We start from the raw sequence: 23,301 nt of genomic DNA, 5'->3' as shown, positions 1-23,301 counted from the left end.
GTCCATTTTGCAGACAAGAATAGGCATTGTTGCCACTTAACACATACGGTCATGTAAATGCACCCTTGGTGTGAAGCTTTAACAGTCTGACTGTCACTTGTGTATATTGAAACTAGCTGGGGTGGCAGAATACAGCATGGCACCTCTGTACTATGGATGGGAAGAACACCTGTAGTCTGCTGTGGCGTGGAGCCATAAGATGCTGCAATGAGGACCTGTGCGAGAGATATATATTCAGTGTGTCCCGTCAGGACAAAATAGTGAAGCCTTTCCTAATGGTTATGGGGTCCGTAGGCTCCGTTCCGCTCAGTTATGTGCCAAATCCGTCCTTTCCTATAATGGAACAGAAAGGAGAACGCAGATGTGAAAGCAGCTGAAGGGCTGTTTCACATGAGCGGATCCTGTGCGGGTAATCCGCTGTGTGAAAGAGAGCCAAGCCCCGCTCCGGACAGCAGAGACACGGAGCAGTAACATGACTGATAATGCTCCATGCCTCTGTGATCTTTTTACTACAAAATCAGCGAGATAAAGTTGTCCCCGTGATTTTGTAGTAAAAAGATCACAGAGAGGCACAGAGCATTATCAGTCATGTTACTGCTCCGTGTCTCTGCTGTCCGGAGCGGGGCTTGGCTCTCTTTCACACAGCGGATCCCATGCACTGCATCCACTTCTGTGAAAGAGCCCTAAGGGTGCAGCGTCCAATGTTGGGCTTCATGCACACAACCCCATTTCTCATCCGTGCGGGGTCTGCCTTTTTTTACAGGTAGCACACTGACCCACTCATTTCTATTGGGCTATACACATTGGTGTATTTGCAGATCTGTGTGGCTATCCTGCAGATTATAGAACATGTCCTATACTTGTCCATTTTGTGTAAGAGAATAGTCCTTTCTATTGATGAGTGAGAAAATGTCGAATGCACTCGGGAGGTGTCCGTATTTTGCGGTTCTCTTGTTTGTGGACTGAAATACAGGCACGGCCGTGTGCATGAAACCTGCAAACGTTCTGGGGGAGGTTTAGACATTGTGAATTCATTACAAATGTTGTTTTCAGACCCATAGCCTACCATTTTTCAGAGATGAGCGACCTGCTGTGGAACTACAACACACATAGAGGTGAATGGTGGATTCCAGGAGATGAGTAGTTTCAGAACAGCTGGAGTGGTGGAGGTTGCTGATCCCTGCCGTATTTGTGCAGATTATCTTCTGCTTTTGACTTGAATGGAAAGAAAATGTGCAATATTCTTTTAGATTTTGTAATTGAAATCCACAGGCAGCCCCTTGTAAATCACATAACGTAAGAGATGAAGTCGCATGCAAGTTGTCATAAAGCTGTTACACACCATTCTCATAGACGGCCCCAGACCCATCTGGGTGTCACTTGACTTTCAAAGAACTGGCTGAATAGGATGCATTAGCAACTGGACTGAAGGAAATCTGGACTTTATTGTGCAGGTTGCTTCCATCTGCACATATGGCAGTGCTTTCTGAATGTCTGAGTTAGGGCTCATGCACACAAATGTATTTTGTTCCGTGTCCGTTTCATTTTGCGACCTACGGTTTTCTTTGTCATGGGATGTGGCGCAAAACCCACAATGCAAGTCAATGGGAGACTGATCCGTTTTCTCTGCCACAAAAGAAAACTGATCCGTCTCTCGCACTGCCGTGTCTCTCTTCCTGCTCACCGCTGCTGTCTATGGTAAAACAGCAGACAGGAAGGGAGACGGCATGTGTGCACTGCACGCACCGTCTCCTCATACAGCTGATCGGTGGGGGTGACGGACCCCCTCCGATCTGATAATATTTTTATAAGCTGGAGTTAGTGCGTTAATTCCGCTCCCGGCTCCACAGCCCTGCTGAGCAGTAAGGTTTGTACTTAGAAGGTGCTTCTGTTTTAATCATTTGATTGAAAAGTAGTCATTTGTATTTGACGGGTTTTCTTGAAATATCCAGGAAATAGTGGCCATATTTGTGCACACTTTCCTACGTGATTTGTGCTTTAAATGTCAGCCTTCCTACTTCTGTACATGTCTTATAGCTTATCTCTCGCAAATTACATATGTGGTAATATTTCTGTAATTTTCCATGGTACTTTTCTTTCAAGAAAGCACAGAATACAAAAAACTTGAACTCTGGAATACAAAGAAATCCACCCACACCCCTGCATGAAGCATAGTCCAGGTGAGTCATTCGCAACGCTATAGAAAGAGATTGCAAGACCCAACAGAATGGAAATGCCGTTTCCGAATAGGAAGGGCACAAAACGGAGTATTCCGACTACAGCCTTATTAGCCTCTGGTAACTTGGGATCCCATCAGTGCGATTTCCCCTAAAATAAGAACAAATCACCTGTAAGTCTAAGGTATTGTATTCTGTTTGGCCACTTCTGAGGAAGCTGGATGCCAGCCAGAGCTGCCACAGAGCTTGTCGCAGCATTTGTCTGACTCATACTTTGTTTTTCGGTGCGTTCCCCGCCCCCCCCCCCCCCCCCCCCCTTCCCCTTGAAAATGCTAGCTCCAAACGTTATGTGTTGGACAATAATAAAATAGGAAGCAACCTAAAAACATAGGCTCCGATTTTATCAAGACTGACATGTGCTACGTCTGTCTTGATCTCCCTGCACCGCTGGAGGATGCATTTCATTTATGACGCGGAGCACGTCTCATCATACATTAGATGCATCCTCCATGGGCCGGGGGGGGAGCGAGAAAAACACCATGAACATTATGACTTGACTCTAGTAGTGCACAGGTAGGATAAATGAATTTAATACCAATTTTTGTCTTGGACCTTAGACGCGATACTGAAGTAGAAACCAGTCAAGTTGTGGTTTATATTCTACCCTTGAATCAGATTTGTCCCACTTTTGGCCAATAATAGTTATATATTCTGTTCTAGCACCATGCTTACGGCAGTACTGTGTGTTGTTTGGAGTGTGACGCAGTAGGTGAATTCTGTAGGAAATCGGACATTTATAGGTACAAAGGGGCAACACGGAGTGCCGAGTGTGCGCAATTACCACTTCGTGTATATGGAAGTGGAACTGTATGATTGTTTCCATCCTCCGTTCTTAATGGAGCCGTGTGCAGTGATGAAGATGCTGGACAGTAATTAGTAAATTTATGTGAAATACATGAACCGTGGTATATAGTTCCCAACCAGTGCTTCGGCTTCCAAAGATTACCACCTACAAAGAAAATTAAAAATGCCATATGTTTATTGACTGTACAGTTAGGGAAACCTTGAGGATGCCCACTGTTTATCTGACATTGAAGTTGACGTTAGAATGCTAGTTAAAACCAGATAGTGGCACGTATCCTTTTTTTTTTCTTAGTGTTTTTATTTTCTGATTGTGGAATTCTTATTTTATTCCCTGAACATGATTTTGGGGGCTGTCCTCTTGCCTGACCTACTCTGAACAGCATTTACAGATATGCTATGAGAGCATTTTCTGAGCATGCTTATACGGTCATTTTGTGATGACACGTTCCCTTTAAGGTGGTCATACACACTCTCTATAGCTGTTTTTTGACAAACAGTTCTCTCTCCAGGCTCCCCCATACACACAACCATTAGGGAGCAAGTAATTGGAACTGGAGTGGCCGGGGACTCTGTGAGGTATCCATTTTTACTTTTTTTTTTTTTTTTCTTTTGTTATGTCATTCCGACCCTTGAAAAAAAATATACTGTATATCATCTGGACATCCTCCTTAACGCTTGTCATGCCATGGTCACGCTGACATTTTACATCTATAGGGCTTTGAATGTCAGTCATTTTCCATCACTTTGACATGTACTTTAGGACAATTATGTCACAGTAAGCAGAGAAACACCACAGGCAAGAATAAGATCGAGATCAGTAGACTGTCCTAATTCAGAGGCGGCCATAACCTTTGTGAATATTTGGATGCCCATATCTGCATGGAGGGCTAATGTAATCCTGGATTTTGGGGGAAAAATACAACTTGTTTCCCACAAAATTAGTAATTCTAATGAAGGTTATCAATGCCAAGTATTCTTCCAGACATCCAACATTCGCTTTGGCAGGATATAAATAAAGGACAGCCATGCTTAATAAATAAGTGAACAGTCCAGCTCTCTCCGGCTTTCTCAGTTTTACGTTGGTCTCCCAATTTGTTTATATTTTATACTTTTTTTGTATAGTTAACTGTTCTTAGGATCCTGAATATGGCCATGACCTCAGTTATCCAGTTAGATAGTGAGGGCGATTTTAGCAAGACTGGCGTTTCCTACGACACGTGTGTGTGTGTGTGTGTGTGAGAGTGAAGGGAGACGTATCTAGTTTAATAAGTGGTGCATGCCTCTTAAAGGGGTTGTCTCATCATAGACAATGGGGGCATATCGCTAGGATATGCCCCCATTGTCTTATAGGTGTGGGTCCCACCACTGGGACCCGCACCTATATAGAAAACGGAGTCCCGAAAGTGAAGGAGGGCACACTGCGCATGCACAGCCGCCCTACATTAATTTTATATGGGGCCGGCAAAAAATAGCCGAGCGCTGGCTCTGCTATTTCCATCGAGCCCATAGAAGTGAATGGGAGCGGTGGTCGGTCATGAGCAGTGCGCTCCCATTTACTTCTATGGGGAGCCGGCTTGGTGGTGGCCGTACCAGAGTCCTCCAGCCACCACCTTGCGGGGCTCTGTTCCCGATTATAGGTGGGCTCCTGGGGGCTACGCTCCTCCTGCTAAGCCCCACCCCTTTTCTTGCCACTTTAGAATAAAAGTGTCTGAATGCAAAAAGTCACAAGGAATGGCTGCAATATGGCGAGGCCCATAATTGGCGACTCTTTCAAGCCACAAAAGTGGTGAAAAAGGCTTAATAAATCTTCCACAGTAATTAGCCATTTCATCACAGTACCATGTTAATTAATTGCCTAATGGACTGGTCCCTATGCTTGCAGCTAGTTAAAGGGGTTGTCTCGCCTTCCCTCTTTCAGCTTCTTACTAGCCAGGTTTTCCTTTTCTCTGCCTCTTCAGTGGGCGGAAACCTTGTGTGTAAGTGACAGACCAGGCAAGTAGCACTCTGATGACATTGTTCCACTTGCCTGACTGTGCGTGCTCCCGATGCTGCTGATAGTTATTCATTAGCGTTACTTGAGCCGTCCCAATGAAAGATGAGATATTGCAGAGTGGTGGCCCGATTGGGAGTTGCCTTGCATGCTGCGGCCTCAAGAGCGGGCAGAGAAGAGGATTGCACTGCTAGATTACAGCAGTGGCCATAAACCCTGTCAACAAGCAATAAACTAAGAGGGCAAAAGGAGCCCAAACAGGAAAAGCTGGCACTTCAGGACAAAAAAGAATGTAATGGGTAAGTGCCGACCTTCTGTTTTTCTGCAGTTAGTGAGATGGAATGACCCCTTTTATCTATGTGCTGTGTTTCATGCACTGCATCCCTACAGCTCCCAATGTTAAAGACAAGTGAATGGCATAATGGAAGCAATAATTTTCCCTGGGAGTTTGCAGTAATGATAGTATAGTAGATGTCATAATAAGGATGCTTGGTGCTCCTCTTCCCATCTGTCGGCCCTTTTAGCCATGGAGTACAGCTTGGAAGGGGTCAGGGGTCTTAATTTGATTAAGGTCTGGAGAATTTGGAGGCCAAGTCAACACTTTGAACTCTTTGTCATGTTCCTCAAACTGTTCCTGAACAATTTTGCAGTGTGGCAGGACATATCCTTCTGAAAGACTTCTGTTGGGGAATACAGTTGCCATGAAAGGGTGCACTTGGTCTTTGTGTAGATAAGTGATATGTATCAAAGTAACATACACCTGAATGCCAGGATCCAAGGTTTCCCAGAACATCATACTGCATCTACCGCCATGGTAGATGTCATAATAAGGATGCTTTGTGCTCCTCTTTCCATCTGTCGGCCCTTTTAGCCATTGAGTACAGCTTGGAAGGGGTCAGGGGTCTTCAGATTTTTTTTATTTTATTTTTTAAGGGACAGCTGGTGGGGAGCTATTTTGCTTGGTTGGTTGATGCCTCTTCATCCCGAAGACCTGATCTTTAGATATCTGTCCTGGTACAATTCTGGAGCTGTAAGAATCTAAAGTCCTTATTTCACTTGTGTCTTAGTAGGGTACACAATTCCCATCCGATACCCTAGATTATCCCAATCTGTCTAATTCATATGTATGAAATAAATGACTGTTTATTAGACCCTCTCATGCCAATGCTAAACTCAAGGCATGCTGTTATGTGACCGCTGCTATCTAATATAAGAGGCCTTGACTTTTCCCTTCTTTGTGATTAGTTACCATTGATCAACCTGAAGGAAAGTTTCCTTGTTCTTTTCCATCTGCAAGGATGAGTCATTCCCCGGTGGATTACAAGTGGGAGCGCAGTACCAGCGGAGCTGATGACACTGAATCCTGCAATCCCTTTCAGTCATAGTTTATCCTCTTAAACACATGCAGTGTTTAGTGACTGTTTTCTCACCACAGCTCTGTAGCCTTTGTGCTGCTGAGATTAGAGCTTCAGAATAGTTAGATTTTTACTGAATGCACAGTGAATGGCAACCTTTGTGTATGCAGATTGCAGTCCTTTTGCTGTCGTCTAGAGATTAATGCGATGGACTACGTTACTCTCAATTCCACATATTTATATTGTATAGCCGCATCGCCGAGGTCCTGTTCTATGAGTGAGCAGGTTGTCACATTTACATGCTTGTGAAATGCCGATGTTCTCCAAAGCATTGAAAAATGAGGATTTTCACCCTGTAGCCTTGTATTACATAAACTGCACATAGCCTGCAGGTTAGGAACTATGCCATTTATTAAACTCTGGCTTGCTCACATAGCAGGTTTTTCTTCTCCACTGCATATACAGTATATATAATGCAGGTTATACAGCCAGTTTGACATCTTGCTTTTTACTACGCTGTGCGGATTGCTTAAAGGTAGACTCCCTGCAATACCTCACTAATGATTCAGCCATTTTAGTCAGTACATACAATAACCAGCTGTAACACTAAAAACCACCAGCCACAACTCAGACCTGTTGAGGTTTGGACTCTATAAGTCCTGTGCAAGTGTCCTATGCGCGGTCTGGTGCCAAGCCCTTAGCATCAGATCCTTAAATTTCTGTAAGTTTCAAGGTGGAGCTCCATGTATTGGACATGTTTTTTTCAGGACACCCTTCAGGTTCTCAATTTCATTAAGGTCTGGAGAATTTGGAGGCCAAGTCAACACTTTGAACTCTGTCATGTTCCTCAAACCATTCCTGAATAATTTTGCAGTGTGGCAGGACATATCCTGCTGAAAGATTTTATTTTGGGGAATACAGTTTCCATTAAATAGTGCAATTGGTCTTTGTGTAGATTAGTATTATGTATTTCACCTGAATGCCATTATCCCAGAAGAGCCTTGGCCAGAATATCACACTGCATCTGCTGGCTTGGTCCCGCCATGAGTCGTTGTGCCATCTCTTCCTCAAATTGGGCACATGGGGGATAATTTATCTTTTCACCTCTCTGCTTTTCAGCTTCCTGGTCCAATTCTGATGCTCATGTGTCCATGGTAGACACTTCTGGCAATGGACAGGGGTCATCGTGAACTATGCAGCTGCATCCATGGCAAGGTGTGATGCCCTGTTTGTTGTGCCTCTTTATCATGGGCAACATTGACTTTCTTATTCTTGTTTGTTCTCCAATAAGACAGGTTAAACTTTGCCCAATGTGTATAAATAAGCTTTGATCCCCATGAACCTATTGACTGTCCACTGATTTGTCCTTCTTTAGTCCACTTTTGGTAGGTACTGACCACTTCATACAGGGAAAATCTTACAAGACCTGCTATTTTGGTGATCCTTTGACTTGTCAAAGCTGTGAAGGTCTGTGCTTGGCTGTTTTTCCTGATTTGCAACGCATCAACTCCAAGAGTTGACTGTTCATTTACTGCCTAACGTGTCCTACTACTTGACATGTCATTTTCGAAAGATAACATTTCACTGGTCAGTGGTTTTAATGTTCTGGCTGATCATCGTACACCGGTATAAAGGAAAATGGCATGCACTATGACCTGATGCTGTGTGACGTCAGGTCCCAGTGCAGCGCGTGAAGAGGATGGCAGATCTCTAGAGTGTCAGCAGTGCTCCTACAGGAAAGGTAAGTACTTTAGTCACAGCCGCTGTGGCTGGGCACTGATGGCTAGGAGGGGCATGGGGGTAGCTGATGGCACTGGGGGGAGGAACTGATGGCACTGAGGGGGGGGGACTGATGGCAGGGGAGCTGATGAGTTGTTGTTTTTTTGTTTTTTTTAATAGAAAACGTTCTTTGAATTAGCTTTTTCTTATTAGAGTACTCAATTAATCGGTAGAATACTTGATTACTAAAATAATCGATAGCTGCAGCCATAGTTCAGACAGAAAGCTGCGAGCAGAGTTCTGCTGGATTCCTGATGCCAGGGAGCAGTATGTTGTGGGGCCTTGGATGACAGTTGCTCAGTTAGAACTAAGCTGCTAGGTCACATGCCTGACAGTGGAATGTAGTTAAACCTTTGGTCTGGTACGACCGCAGACAGCAAAACCTTCAAATCTCCCATGTATGTGATTGGAAAAAATGTATGTTGTTTACTAAATGAGTAGTTGAACATTTACACTGTGAAATTTTGTTTGCAGTTGGAATTGGACATCGCAAAATCTATTGAAGTATACAATAGTACGTTAACATCTCTGTTAAAGGGGTATTTCCATCTCACACATTGGTATATTGCTAGGATAGGCCACCAATGTCTGATAGGAGCGGGTCCCACCTCTGGGAGCTGCACCTGTCTCTAGAACAGGGGCACACCGCTCAAGCATGGCCACCATCCATTCACTTCTATGGGAGAAAACAAAAATGACAGAGCCAATGCTCGGGTATTTTTGGTACTTCCATAGAGGTTAACGGAGAGGTGGCTGCGCTTGTGTGGTGTGCTCTCCATTCACTTCTATGGGAAATAGCTGAGCATGCTCACTTGGCTCTTTTCAGAACCGCCATAGAAGTGAAAGGAGAGCATTCGCAATGCACTTTCCCTCGCTTTCGGGGCCAGTTCTAGAGATGGAGATGACATTAGTGGCATAATCTAGCGATATTCCACCAATTTGTGAGATGGTACAACCCCTTTAAGGCATTCCAGTAGTCTGTTCCGGCAGGGGAACAGACTACCGCAATTACAGTATCCAGCATTGCCAGGGACAGGGGTTTCTGGACAGAAAGCCGGCATTTATGTCGGTAACCCATCGGATGTTATTATAGTCAAGGTGGATCTGGCAGTGTGTGGCGGTGTCTGTCTATGCTGGATCCAGTATTCAGTCCCTCTGCCGGAACAGACTACCAGAATCCCTAAATGCAGACGTGATCGTAGCCTAGGAAAATCAGACAATGACAATGAATAATGTGTGGTCTACTCGGCTTGACTGTGACAGCCTGTGTAAGTGACACTTCATGGTATCACCCACTCCTGTCTGCTGCATGCCCTGCTTCGTCCCCTCATCACGCTAAGTAATGATGCAATGTCTTCAGTGGCGGTACGCCTGTTCTGTCCACCCATTAGTGAATTTGGATGTGTTTTGTCTCTGGCCCTGCTGTGGTGGAAGTCTTCTGTGATTTCTCCTGTATACCTAGCAACAGGAGGCGTTCGCTGCTCCCTGCCCACTTCACCGCTCATTGTGCGTCTTCTGAAGGAACATGTGTCCCCTGAGCTGCTGAAGCTGCATGCACTCACAGCTTCATTCTGATAACGTTCCCGTTCATACTATGTTGTGGGTGTATTTCACACCCACTCTGTGGGCGAGCGCTGTGTACAGACCTGGTTTTCTATGGACTTCAGTAGTATTGCAGTGCTATTGTTACACTGTGTTCATAGCAATAGAATAAAACTCCTCCATGTACACCGCACACCGGAAACTAGGAATATTGTTCAGTGATATTTTTGGATAGTTTAAGAACAGAAGTAAAAAAAAAAAAATCTGCTCAACAGGAGAACTGCGATCGAGCTATAGCTTTATTCAGTACCATTTCTGGTGGATGTCAAACAGTATAATTTCATGAAATATTAATTAGACATTTGCTGGGACCTCCATCGATGCCTAGAAGAAAATGGCCATAACCCCTTTAGCTTTTTTCTGAAATTTGAATTGTTCAAGTTGTAGCACAGTCTCGTTCACTTAAGTGTTCTCCACATGTTTTCTTCCAGTTAGAAGGGTCCTTTAAGAATAATCTGATCACAGAGTACCCCAGTTGAATGGGTTCCCCTGGAAAAAGAAAAGAAAATGAGCATGGGGGCATAAATTCACATTTACTAACATTGTAGTTGGTAAATTCGGACACGTAAGCTCTGTCCTAAGTTTGCTAGAACTGTCTCTGAAAATTACGGCTAGTCCCTGCAAGTTTGGGATGGTTGGCAACTGTGTAAACAATGTTAATACATTTTCACTTTTGTAAATAACGCTGGGCGGTATCCTGTTACTGTGAGAAGCCCTTTCTAGAACGGACAGGTTGCCTGCCACTCGAGACCTGTGAGGGGTGTTTGGCATGATACTGTATATCGCTCCTCTTCAGGCTGTCCAACATCAAACCTGTTCAGTTTCTCTGCAGCGCCACCACAGGGGAAATTAAGCATTACATACTGCCATTCAAATGAATGAGCTGACTGTATAATACAGGGCAGATCTTCCAGGTTAAGAGACAGTCTTCATAACTACTCTGCACTCAGGCCAAGGTATGAGAAGCCTAAGAACAGGAACACCTCCCCGCTCCCTCCAGTTCACATTCCTAACTGGGCAACCCCATTTACTAGAGTTGTGATACACAAGCCCACCGCCTGGTGAGGAAAAGTGCAGTTTCAGAAAAGCCCTGCGCCGCTAGGGGTACGAACAGTTATGTAATTGATGGCGGATCTATTGAATACAACATTAATGCTTATCCAGGTAAATTTCAGAATGTTTTATTAGTAATTATTATTATTATTAGGTCTTTCTTTTTCCCATTAGGGGCAATTGAGTAATTCTGAATATGATTTTTACCGTATATGACTAAAATGAGTGTAATAGTAAGTGTTTTCTAATTCAGTTGGATCTAGGTCTGCGTTCACTATGCATTGTAGGAATACACACTGGGGATGGAAGAAGGTTAAGGGAGAAATGCTTCAAGCTCCTTGTCCACAGGGAAGTGCAGATGGAGGCTCAGTATCTGTAACATTTGAATAATACATGGATGCCAGGGGAATCGGATCTGTAGCTGAAACGGATAGGGGAAGGTGAAAGAATGCTGCAGTAGATTCTGATTGTTTCTGGGGAACTCAACCTTCAGGAAACATTATTTTTTATGGGTGTTAGGAATACGTGTAAGCCTTTAATTATTTTGAATATTTCATTACGTTGGATGGAAGTAAATCTACTGAAATAAAAAAAGATCTGTCCACAGTAATGGTGGATCCGGAGACCACAAATTCATCCTTCACTTAATTCATTCCAAATTGCTAATGGACCAGAAAGGTTGCCCTAGTAATATATGTTTATAGTCGAGAATAGCGATAAGCAAAATGATATTTTCAGGCATAATGACCTGCTCAAGTGCTAGCAGCCTCATGCAGGATGCGGATAGCACACTGATCCATCCATTTTTATGGGGCCATGCACAAATCCGTACTCTTTGTGAATCCGTGTAGCCATTCCGCAAATTATTGATTCTATAGCATGTTCTACTCTGGTCTGTGGCGCACGAGAGTAGTTTCTATTGATGGGAGTGAAATTGTGTACATAGAATGAATCCATATTTAGCGGACCCATGCATTTGGATTGAAATCTGGATACGGTTGTGTCCATGTGGCCTTAAGAAAAGGAAAATCACTGGCACATGAATGGTCTCTTCATGGACTCTGGAAACTGAGTTTATCACACTCTGCACTCTAAGTCAAGCTTTAAAAAAGTCTTAAAATAGCTCTTTGTGTTACTTTCGACTTGCTTGACGTTTTTACACCACCCTTTTTGAAAAGTAGATGGGAAAGTTGGCATGGTTACCCTGTCAAGCTGGTTTAGAGGGGCTTGCAGATTTACAATAGCATTTCTGAAAATGACGTGTGATCCATACAAGCATACATAATTTTGTCCTGTGCCCCAGCTGTCATACTGAAAGCCCCCATCTGCCCTTGTGTCAGCAAAGTAAACATACTCAACTGGGATGTAGGATGGATGATCTCTGCCCGAGGTGTCAAGATCTGCAGGCTAACTTAAAGGGGTTCTGCAGTTTGTTTAAACTGATGATCTATTCTCTGGATAGATTATCAGCATCTGATCGGCGGGGGTCTGACACCTGGGACCCTCGCCGATCGGCTGTTTGAAAAGGCAGCGGCGCTCCAGTAGCCTTCTCGCTGTTTACCGCAGGCCCAGTGACGTCACCACTAGTATCAACTGGCTTGGGCGCGGCTAAGCTCCATTCAAGTGAACAGAGCTTAGCCGCGCCCAGGCCAGTTGATACTAGTCGTGACGTCACTGGGCCAGCGGTAAACAGTGAGAAGGCCGCGGCGCTGCCTTCTCAAACACCTGATTGGGGGGGGGGGGGGGCCCGGGTGTTTAAACTGAGGTAAGATTATCAGTTTAAACAAACTGCAGAACCCCTTTTAATCCATCGAATGTGGAATTCTTCAAGACTAAGGAGATATTTGAATTATGTTATGGATCTATTGGGTAATGTGTTTGAGACGCAATTGGATAGTAATTCTTTATTTTGCGGAACTGAATCGGACAGATTATTTTTACTGTGTGCCGTCCACATCCGTACTTCTGTTCCGTGGCCCCGCAAAAAAGATTGCAGACAAGAATAGTAATTTCTATCATAGGGCTGTCAGTTCCATTCCTCAAAATGCGGAACACACACTACCAGTATCCGTGTTTTGCAGACCGCAAAATGGATATGGTGATTTGAATGAGCCCTTAACTGTATGCACCGTAGGAATGACTTACAGGGGTATTCCCATCCAGGATATGTTATCATCAGATAGGAGAGGGTCCCAAACATGGGACCCTCTCCTATCTCCAGAACGGGATTGTGAAGTGAACAGAGCAGCCGCGCATGAGTAGCCACTCCACTCACCTCTATAAGCATTCTGAAAATAGCTGAGTGCTGGCTTGGCTAATTCCAGCAGTCCCATAGCAGTGAATGGAGAGGTGGCTGTGCTTGCACTGTGTGGTCTCCATTCACTGCTATGGAACCTCAGAAAATAACAGAGCACACTCTCTTAGCTATTGTTGGAACTTCCAGCGCAATGAATGGAGAGCACACTGTGCATATGCTGTATGAGCTCCTTTACATTTGGGACCCTCATCCCTAGATAGATGCTGGTCCCACCTCTGGGACCCACTCCTATCTGACATTGATGGCATATCCTAGCAGTGCGCCATCATTGTCCTAAATGGGTTAACCCCTGTAAGTGGCTCAATAGATGCTGACTTTCCTGATGTGTATAAATGTGCTGTTTTGAATCGGCCACGCATGCATGTGTGTGTAAATGGGTAGAAGGGAATAAACTGCTGCCAAATGCTTCTCCTGTGGCAGTAATCCAGCATGCCCCATCCTTCCTTCTCACTGACATATTCCACTGGGAGGCCCTCATGCACATTGTTAAAAAATCCCACATGGCCAACTTTGATCTAATTTGTATGGCCAGTTTTATCAAAGGAGAAAGATGATGCCACTGGATTGTTTCTCAGCATCACTCATGGTCCTTATTGGCCGGAGCTGAGACGTGTAGGGATGTGAGCAAAACAGAACAAATGGACTGTTGGTTGTCTTACACTGTAATATACACCTACCACTTTCTAACAGACTTAGACTACATGCACACGACCGTTGTGTGTTTTGCGGTCCGCAAACTGCGGATCTGCAAAACGCGGATGGCATCCGTGTGCGTTCCGCAAATTGCGGAACGGCATGGACAGCCTTTAATATAACTGCCTATTCTTGTCCGCAAAGCACGGACAAGAATAGGACATGTTGTTTTTTTTTTTGCAGACCACGGAACGGAGCAACTGATGTGGACAGCACACGGAGTGCTGTCTGCATCTTTTGCGGTCTCATTGAAGTGAACGAATGTCGTGTGCATGAGGCCTTATACTGATCATGTTACTGTTTGCATCCTCTACATCGCACTGAGCTTTACTTCCCCTTTCTGCTATTTGATGATCTATTCTCCTTCTGGCTATTGGCTGAGCTGTCAACAGTATCTTCAATGTGCAGACGCTTGCAAATTAAATAGGCTTAATGGTCTGAAACCTCTGCTTGGGGACGGGTTGAAATAGTTGCGGAGATTTTAACATGTATACCCTGATCACATACACACAGGACTGATCAATAATGGATGCATTTATCAAAAATCTTGTGGTTTCCTAGCACTATTATCTGTGCTATAAACTGCTCTGACCAATCTGAATAGAATTCGGAATACACAAGTAACTGCATTTAATCTATAGATTGCCATTTTGCAGTTTGTGACCTTGAAACCTTTACGAGTATAGATCGAAACCATTAAACATTTTGGGGCGGAATAATACTGTCTAAAAATAAGACGGCGTAAACTTGGCGTTAAAGGAAATGTATCGTCAGAAAATAGTTTTTTATTAAACTTTTTCTTACTTTTTTTTTATTTTCCACGTCTGTATGTATATTTAAAAAAGAAAAAATCGAAAAAACATGCAGTTTTCATTGGAAGTAGACTTCAATGGGACAGGCGTGCTCTGTGACCTGTGCAGAGGTCAGGAGGGAGTAGATAAGCTGTGATATCACCTATAGTGAATGGTGGATCCTATACAGAGATGATATTGGTCATTGTAATTATGCCTTTGATAATGCAATGGCTTCTGAAAAGTTAACTGATCAAGAAGTCTCAACATCTTATTAGGCCTAGTGTTCATTGTAAAAACTGCAGTTTTAGATTATTTTTTTTCTTAAATGTAGAGACATAGAAAATGAAAACCTAACTCGCCAAAAATTCTAATAATGTGTTTAACATAAAAACCTGATTTAAGCAATAGGTCATTTTCTGATGACACATTCCCTTTAGGGTACATTCACACTACTATATGCATTTTGCGGTTTGGTTGGCATCCGCATATTTTGCAGACCCATTGACTTTATTAGGTCCATGGTCCACATCTTGCCGCAAAGTATAGGACATGTTCTATCCTTTGCGGAACTGACATACGGATGTCTTCTATGTGCTTTCTGCATATGTATGTCCATTCTGCAAAAGGTAGAAAGTATCCTATTCTTGGCCACAAATGCTGACCAAGTTTATGGAGCAAATTGTGCCAAAAAATGGCACATTTCAGTGATCTGCCTTTTTGTATTTAGTAGAATAAAAGGTAATAAAGCAAACAAAAGCTATGGGTCGGTGTCTACGAGAGAATCCTAGCTGTGCGCGCTGGAGAGAAGTAACACTTCAACCACACTATTGATCACTGTCATGGTGCCTTCTCAGGTTTTCCAAGACTGACCTCTGCCTGGGCTTCTTTATAGGACATGTATATTCAAGACCTCTCAAACGCTTACTCAAGAATAAGGTGTGGTTGATTTTTCTTAGCGTCATGACTCAGATCTTGCTTCCACTTGTACAGGAAACAAAGGTTTGGGTACTTCAATGCAAATTTCAGTGTGTTTCCTGAGCTCATTCAGCCATGTATTTCCTGAAACCGCACACGTCATATTGTGTGCTGGAAAATGAACGTTAAAATTGCATACCTAACCAATACATATGTAGAAGTAATGAAAGATCAAGGTATTGTAGTATTAAAGTTCTGAAAAAATGCTGTGACTTGTCATTATTGTATTTGCTCCAGTGTGTCGCGCTAAAAAGGACCGAGTAACCCTACAGGGTCTCCCTTACAAATACTGGCCATACACATAAGGCTACTTTCACACTCGCGTTTAATGTGGATCCGACATGGATCTGCACAAACGCATCCGTTCAGATAATACAACCGCAACTGGCCTCGTCAGTGAAGAGGTAGAGGAGAGTCTCTGGAGCAGTGGGACCAGCCCTTCGCTGCTCGAGAAGGCTGATGTTTAGATGAATTTGACTACAGTGAATTTGCCCATCTTTACTTGTATGCTTAGCCAGAGCTGCATTCACAGTTCTACAAGCTTCAGTCTTTTTGCAGCCCCACATACGGGCCGCCGGTAAAAAAATATGTTTGTGTGCATGAGCCCTAACAGGATACGGAATGTCCTCTTAACCTGTCTGCAATGTTAATGGCTGCTCCAGAGCTGTGCCAAGATGAAGTTGTCCTTTAACCTGGCTGTCATGGATGTAGATAAGTATGAAGGCCTTTCTTTATTTTATTTTTGCGCAGTTTACTGTATAGGCTGAATAAAAAGTCAGTACAGGGAAACTTGATTCTGCTTCTTACAAACTTTCACAAAAAAATGTTTGTTTTTCTTGAATGTAATCTTTAACCTTGGAGTTCACATTGGGCTACAATATGGCACGGCGCTGGAGAATGTCTCTGTATTTTTTGGTTATTGTGCAGCAGAAGCCCATTCCTTGTGTTTGAATTGTGGCCTTTGAAGCAGTTCACATTATTCTGCTTATGACGCCTAAAAGGGCAGCTGCGTGTCGCTGCCAGATGGCGTTTTTGCTTTCTTTGCTACTAATTAAATTCTTTAAAGCTCTTGCCTGCCAGGGAACTGAAGAAAGCCTAGCCACTCATTCTTAAAAAGTGACAGTCTATGGACCTGTGCTGTATGCATGCAGTCATGTGAAAACGGCCCACGTGTATATGTGTGTGTGTATGTGTGTGTATATATATATATATATATATATATCTATCTATCTATATCTGGTCTTCTTTCATACCATATATAAAGGTGATCTGAATTATATCTAAGAAGGTTGTCAGTCATACAGGTCATGATATATCAGTAGTAATAAGTCAGAGCAACTGGATATGTATTTTCTTCTTGAAGACATTTTACTAATCATCTGACTTACTAGTTAGAATGGCTTGTGCGAGAATTTTCCTGGGTTAAATACTGGTGGCTTGTGCTTCAGTCATGGTGGTAAGTGTGGTTAAACTGCCTTTAGGAGAGATGTTCCCTCTTTCCTCGATCAGCTCTCTGAAGAGTTGTGACCTCCTTACAGCATACCAAGCACAGTGCCATACATTGTATAGCAGCTGTACTTAGTATTGCAGCCCAGGCCCCTTCACTGGAATAGGACTGAGCTGCACATAGGCAATGTGACTGATGAACGAGACATCACTAGCCTAGGAAGAGGCTGCAGAGCTCACCAGTGTGATGTGGCCTCTTAACCCACACAGATCAGATATTGATGGCCTATCCTGAGGATAGATCCTCACTAACTTACTCCTGCAAAACCCATTTAAAGGACATCTGTCAGCAGATTTGACCCCTTTGCATGTGCATTTGGTAGCTGAAGACATCTGTGTTCCCATGTTCATATGTGCCCGCATTACTGAGAAAAATATTAATAGATGCAGATGAGCTCTAGGAGCAATGGGGGCATAGTCATTACACCTAGAGGCTTAGCTCTCTGCAACTGTTGCGCCCTCTCCACTTTGACCAGAGCCAGGCGTTGTGATGTTTTCACTGCCTGACCCGATCAATCAAAATGCAGAGAGCACAGAAGTTGCGGAGAGCAGAGCCTGTAGGTGTAACGGCCATGCCCCTTGTTGCTCCTAGACAGGGGTGGACTGGCTATATACCCTACCTTGTTGGCCGCTTAAGCCCTCCTCCCGGCTGCCAGTCAGGTACATGGCGATCTATTGCTCTCAGCATTAATTAAAGCTTGGAAAATCTGGTACTTGCGCACCTGGCTGGCAGAAGAAAGTGCCCTCCTGCATTCAACTGTATTGCCGTCCTCAGGATGCTTTGGCACTGTGTATTTGGTTTTGCTGGGGCACTATTTTGTACTTAGTTGGTCCTGCCTCCTTCTGTCAGTTTGGACCCCCATACACCCCCCCCCCCCCCCATTTTTTTATTTTATTTTTTTCCGAACCAATTTAAAGTTCTCAGTTCTCACCTGCTCCTAGAGGCTCAGTTTCATATATTAAAACATATATTTTTTTTCTCAGCAACACAGACACACGTGAACATGGGACTAACGGGGATACCACTGCCACAGGTCAGCCAGTTTCATATGTACAAATCTGCTGACAGATGCCCTTTAACGATTATTTGTCCTTATGCTAACTAAAGATGCCTATAAACTGCATGAGCGCCTTAACATGCTATAATGTCTCTAAGTGCTCATTAGCGGGCAGAAAATCTGCCGAGTAAAAGGGCTAGGACTACACAGTTGACATATATATTTTTTGCAGAAATTTTAGCCTCTGGAAGTAATGGGTATATGGGTGAGCTTTTCATAGGATTGGATACCCCGTTTAAGTAATCAGGCTCTGCACTGTGCCATTTTTCTGGCAGTATTAGACTTTAAAGGAGCACATGCTATTGAACCTCAGTTATCAATTAATTCATACATTTCCAGGAGGAATAATACTTTTCTCCAGTGCACTGACTACTTGTCTTGTGTTGGGGTACTTTCACACTTGTGGCAGGGGACTCCGTCAGGCTGTTCCGGCATCTGAACAGCCTGTTGGCTCCGTCCTGCCGCTAGTTCACGTGTGCCCCCAGACTTCCGCTCCGTCCCCATTGACTATAATGGCGGGGGCGAAGTTCCGGCGGCAGCGCACGCCGAGAGGCAGCCGGACTAAAAGTACCGCATGCAGTACTTTTATTCTGGCTGCCTCTCGGCATGCGCTGCCGTGCTGCCGCCGTAACTTCGCCCCCGCCATTAATAACTTTAATGACTATTCAGAAATGTTTTCTCTAAATTTGCCTTGAATGATCCGCTAGATCCCTTTCTAGACTCTTGGGGATATAATGGGAGATATTTAGGCAGTGCTCGTCACGTGTCTAAGTTCAAATGGCTCATGAGTATGTACATTATAGCTCATGTATGTCCCTGTCAGTCACTGCCCACGCTGTATAATGGTGGTGATAATGGAGCGTAAATTTCTGTTATCCAGGATGGCGGTTGTGTCTGAGCAGGAGGGCAGTCCTTATGGTTCATTCTCTCCCCGCTCTGTTACTCTGCCGTCTTTCATAATGTGGAAAATATACCCAGCGAGCGTTTCTAATGGTCTCAAACACGTAGTAAACAAAGCAGGGAAATGTGCCTTCTCTGTAATGATGGCAATAACACCGATGTAGCGCCTGGTAAGCCATGCTACCTGCCCACAACGCACTGCTGCAGGTAGACCTTTGCTGTAGTGTTTGCTTTACTGTCGTCTTGGCGTTTGTTTCCATTTTTTTATATGCCTCTATAAAGTTGTATCTGCGGTGTCTGGTTAAGCTTGCTTTGTAGACTCGTGAACCTTTCACACTGAGCCACTCCCAATAAGGTGAGATTTTCACCTTGTGACTCGCGGTAGGTGACGCAATTATGGAGCAGTCAGGTGAATGTTTAGACGTCTTTACGAAAATGAAACCAGTCATTGACATAAATTGTGCTGACACCACTTGCAAAATCGTTTCCAAAATGAATATAATCGTGAGAGACTGCTAATATTTATCGGTTTCCCACCTAAAAAAACATTCATTAAATGGTTTTCATCAAGTTTCTCTGTTTTTGAGCCTCTTTTAGAATGCACTTGATGATGGTGATTTTAAAAGGTATGGGTTAACCAAGGCACACCAACTATGGGGGAAGAACTGGAACTAGAGAGCCATATGGACCCCTAAGGGCAGATGATTTACTAATATGATCCGCTTCAAAGGCACGGTTGCTTGATTATGCCTAGATGACGTTCCCAGAGGTTTGCTTCTGCTGCCCCTCAGATTGGTTTCTATTTGCTATCTCTAATAAGTTAAAATTTAGCAAATCCTTGTTTCCAGCCACTTTGAATGGCTTTCTGTGCATCAGCATCTCCATTACTTTTTTTTTTTTATACAGCCCATGCCTGTGCCTGTTGTGCTGTGAGAGATGGCAACATGAGTGTGATAGTACAGAATAGATATGTGGACCCGATGCCAAAAAATTAAGAATATTTTCACAAGTTGTACTGAGAGTTGCATAGCACTTCAGTACACAGTGGTTGAGCTTTATTTACTTGCGCCCAGCCATTTTAGTATTGCTCATTTTCAAAGGTTAAAGTGCCCTGTATTTGATATTGGGTATTAAAGGGGCTTTTTGGCTTAGGAGTAGACAAGCCCAATACACTTAATCTCTGCCCCAATCTGGCCGCGCCTGCACAAATGCTCCTTTCCTGGCTGCTTCCAGTCTCCTCTGGACAAGGAAGTGGCTTGGTCCTCTGACCACTGCAGCCAGTCGCAGGCCTCAGCAGTCACATCTCCTTGAACGGTACATCACAGCAGTTGCACATCTGAAGTAGTAGGTTTATAAGTGACTAAAGTAGCAAGTTTCTGCTGTTGTGTTATCTAATCTATTACTTATCATCCATAATCTAACAATCACTTAAATTCTCCGTTCCTTTCTTCTCTGGGGGAAAAAGCCTGAAACCATTAAATCTAAGATGCTTAAACTTTACATTTTTCAGAATTTCAAAGTTATTTCTTCTACCTTAGGCCTCCCCAAAGTGCATGAAATGCAACTGTTGACAAACTACATAGAGATGCCTTCTGATTCTCTAGTGGAAAGATATTTTGGTTGAAGATATAGGAGAATGAGGCAGATTTGAGAAGCTACTGTCAAGAACTTAGTGGATAAAACATGTTGATGAGGTGGTAACCGTTTCTTCCTTTGTGGCTTTTCATCTTTCTGTTAGCCGATCCTTAGGTGACTTGAATGGCATCTTTTCTCTGTGCCATCCAATCATTTACTAGATGTTTGCGGTGTGCATGATTTGCTGCTTCCTCTCTCAAATACAGTAACCTGTAACATGGATTTGCAGAAGCTTTGGAAAAGCTGTGAAGTATTTAGCCATTAATGAAAACGGTGTTTTCTCTACAAGAAAAGGTGGCTGTTGTAAGAAGTCACTTATTTAAAATGAACTTGGAACGTGAAAGTTTCTTGCTTTTTAGGGGTACAAAATATACCACAGGGTCCATTTTATATCTGCTCATCTTAAGCTCCTATATTGGCATCTTCCTATACACTAATGCTTTAGAAAGTCCTCATTCAAGCTGTTTAGAAGACCTGTGGCTGCTATTCGAACCGTACTGTGATCGTCCTATGAGTTTGTTTTGGGTTTGTGTCCAGCTTGTTCATCTGTCATGGTCAGGAAGCAGATGTCCCACCTAGCACTGATGCATTGTGCTTTCTGATCTCCTCCCTGGAAATGTTCCTCTTTCTTGCGTCACATATTCCTGCTGTTATTTTGTAACACTTTCCACAATTATATATATATATATATATATATGTGTGTGTGTGTGTGTGTGTGTGTGTATATGTGTGTGTGTGTATGTGTGTGTGTATATGTATATGTATATGTATGTGTGTATATATATATATATATATATATATATATATATATAATTTCTTGTAAAATAAACCCTTTATCTATATTGGTCTTCAGCACTTGAAAACAAGCATGGTAAACTTCGACCTCCATAATCCTGGTCACTGGTTGTTTGCTGGATACGTGGTGTCGCTGGTGCTTTGCTGGATACGCGGTGTCGCTGGTGCTTTGCTGGATACGTGGTGTCGCTGGTGATTTGCTGGATACGCGGTGTCGCTGGTGATTTGCTGGATACGCGGTGTCGCTGGTGCTTTGCTGGATACGCGGTGTCGCTGGTGCTTTGCTGGATACGCGGTGTCGCTGGTGCTTTGCTGGATACGCGGTGTCGCTGGTGCTTTGCTGGATACGCGGTGTCGCTGGTGCTTTGCTGGATACGCGGTGTCGCTGGTGATTTGCTGGATACGCGGTGTCGCTGGTGCTTTGCTGGATACGCGGTGTCGCTGGTGCTTTGCTGGATACGCGGTGTCGCTGGTGCTTTGCTGGATACGCGGTGTCGCTGGTGCTTTGCTGGATACGCGGTGTCGCTGGTGCTTTGCTGGATACGCGGTGTCGCTGGTGATTTGCTGGATACGCGGTGTCGCTGGTGCTTTGCTGGATACGCGGTGTCGCTGGTGCTTTGCTGGATACGCGGTGTCGCTGGTGATTTGCTGGATACGCGGTGTCGCTGGTGATTTGCTGGATACGTGGTGTCGCTGGTGATTTGCTGGATACGTGGTGTCGCTGGTGATTTGCTGGATACGTGGTGTCGCTGGTGATTTGCTGGATACGTGGTGTCGCTGGTGATTTGCTGGATACGTGGTGTCTTCTTCCGGGTGTAAAGCTGTTTACATGTGCTAGAGTTGTTATATTGCCATGAGCAAATGAATTAGCATTTAATTTGCTTAATCCTCACTGCCAATATGTTGCTGTACGTTTTGGCACGCATGTCCTGTAATCACTTCCGTTTCAAGTCACGTTCTTCTTTATTATTGCCAGGGAATTTTATTAGCCAGATCTACAAGGAAATGGATTTTGAGTTGGTGGATAAGCTCTGGCAATCTGGAAAATCCACCTTCAGACTGAAATCACACAAGGCACATTTTTTAGCCAAACCCAGGAATGGATTCAAGAGGAATTAGAAATATAAGAGAAGGACTTGTACTACTTGTTGCTGAATTCCCTTCAGTATTTGGCTCAAAAACTGCACTTTTTTCCACCCTTAGGATGCTACTACACATTTGCAGCAGAGCCATGAACACATGCATTACCACTAATTGCTATGATGTACCTGTGTTCACAGTGAATTCAGTTTTGACCGTGTTAGTTCTAGGAAATGAACCATTCCAATTGTCCAGTACATTGGGGTCTTCTACAAACGCTGTATGCCAGTTTTCTGGCGTACAAAAGTGGAACATTTTTGAAAAAAAAAAGTATATATATTTTTTGCTACTTTTTGCCTTTCCCTACTGTTCTTTCCACTTTGAAAAGTGGGTGGAGCCTAGCTGAAGCAGGCCTGACAATTACAGTAACTTACAACTGGCATCTCTACCATTCAGCTGGCTTAGGTTTCTGGTTCTGGTGCATGGACATCACAGATGTGGCAAATGTATTATAGAAGCCTGCACCCCCCTAATAAATAAGCTGTGTTTTACTCCTGCAGGGTTTTTACCGGCACCTGAAACACCAGTCTTTAGTAAATGAGTCCTACCATATCCTATATTCCTGTATGGACAGCGTGCAGAATAGGATGCATCCTTACCTGCTGAATGATGCGTAAATTGGTTTTTCTTTCATGGATAATTAGTGTTTTCAAGTACATAATTGGAAA

At 43.7% G+C, this 23,301-nt stretch overlaps 1 protein-coding gene across 5 annotated transcripts in view; it reads left to right on the top strand.

Annotated features, from left to right (window-relative positions):
• CDK17 (cyclin dependent kinase 17) overlaps positions 1–23,301 on the top strand; it is a 131,889-nt gene that overhangs the window by 21,303 nt on the left and 87,285 nt on the right. Inside the window, exon 2 of one of the 5 annotated variants that reach the window (XM_040408193.1) lies at positions 18,090–18,139. The exons of the other annotated variants lie outside the window; for them this stretch is intronic. The gene's annotated coding sequence lies outside the window, so the exon portion shown is untranslated. The remainder of the gene's footprint in view (positions 1–18,089; positions 18,140–23,301) is intronic. 5 annotated transcript variants of the gene reach the window in all.

The sequence above is a fragment of the Bufo bufo genome, chromosome 1 (assembly GCF_905171765.1).
Source record: "Bufo bufo chromosome 1, aBufBuf1.1, whole genome shotgun sequence".
NCBI classification, from domain to species: Eukaryota; Metazoa; Chordata; class Amphibia; order Anura; family Bufonidae; genus Bufo; species Bufo bufo.
This window is presented reverse-complemented; position numbering and strand designations above follow the sequence as displayed.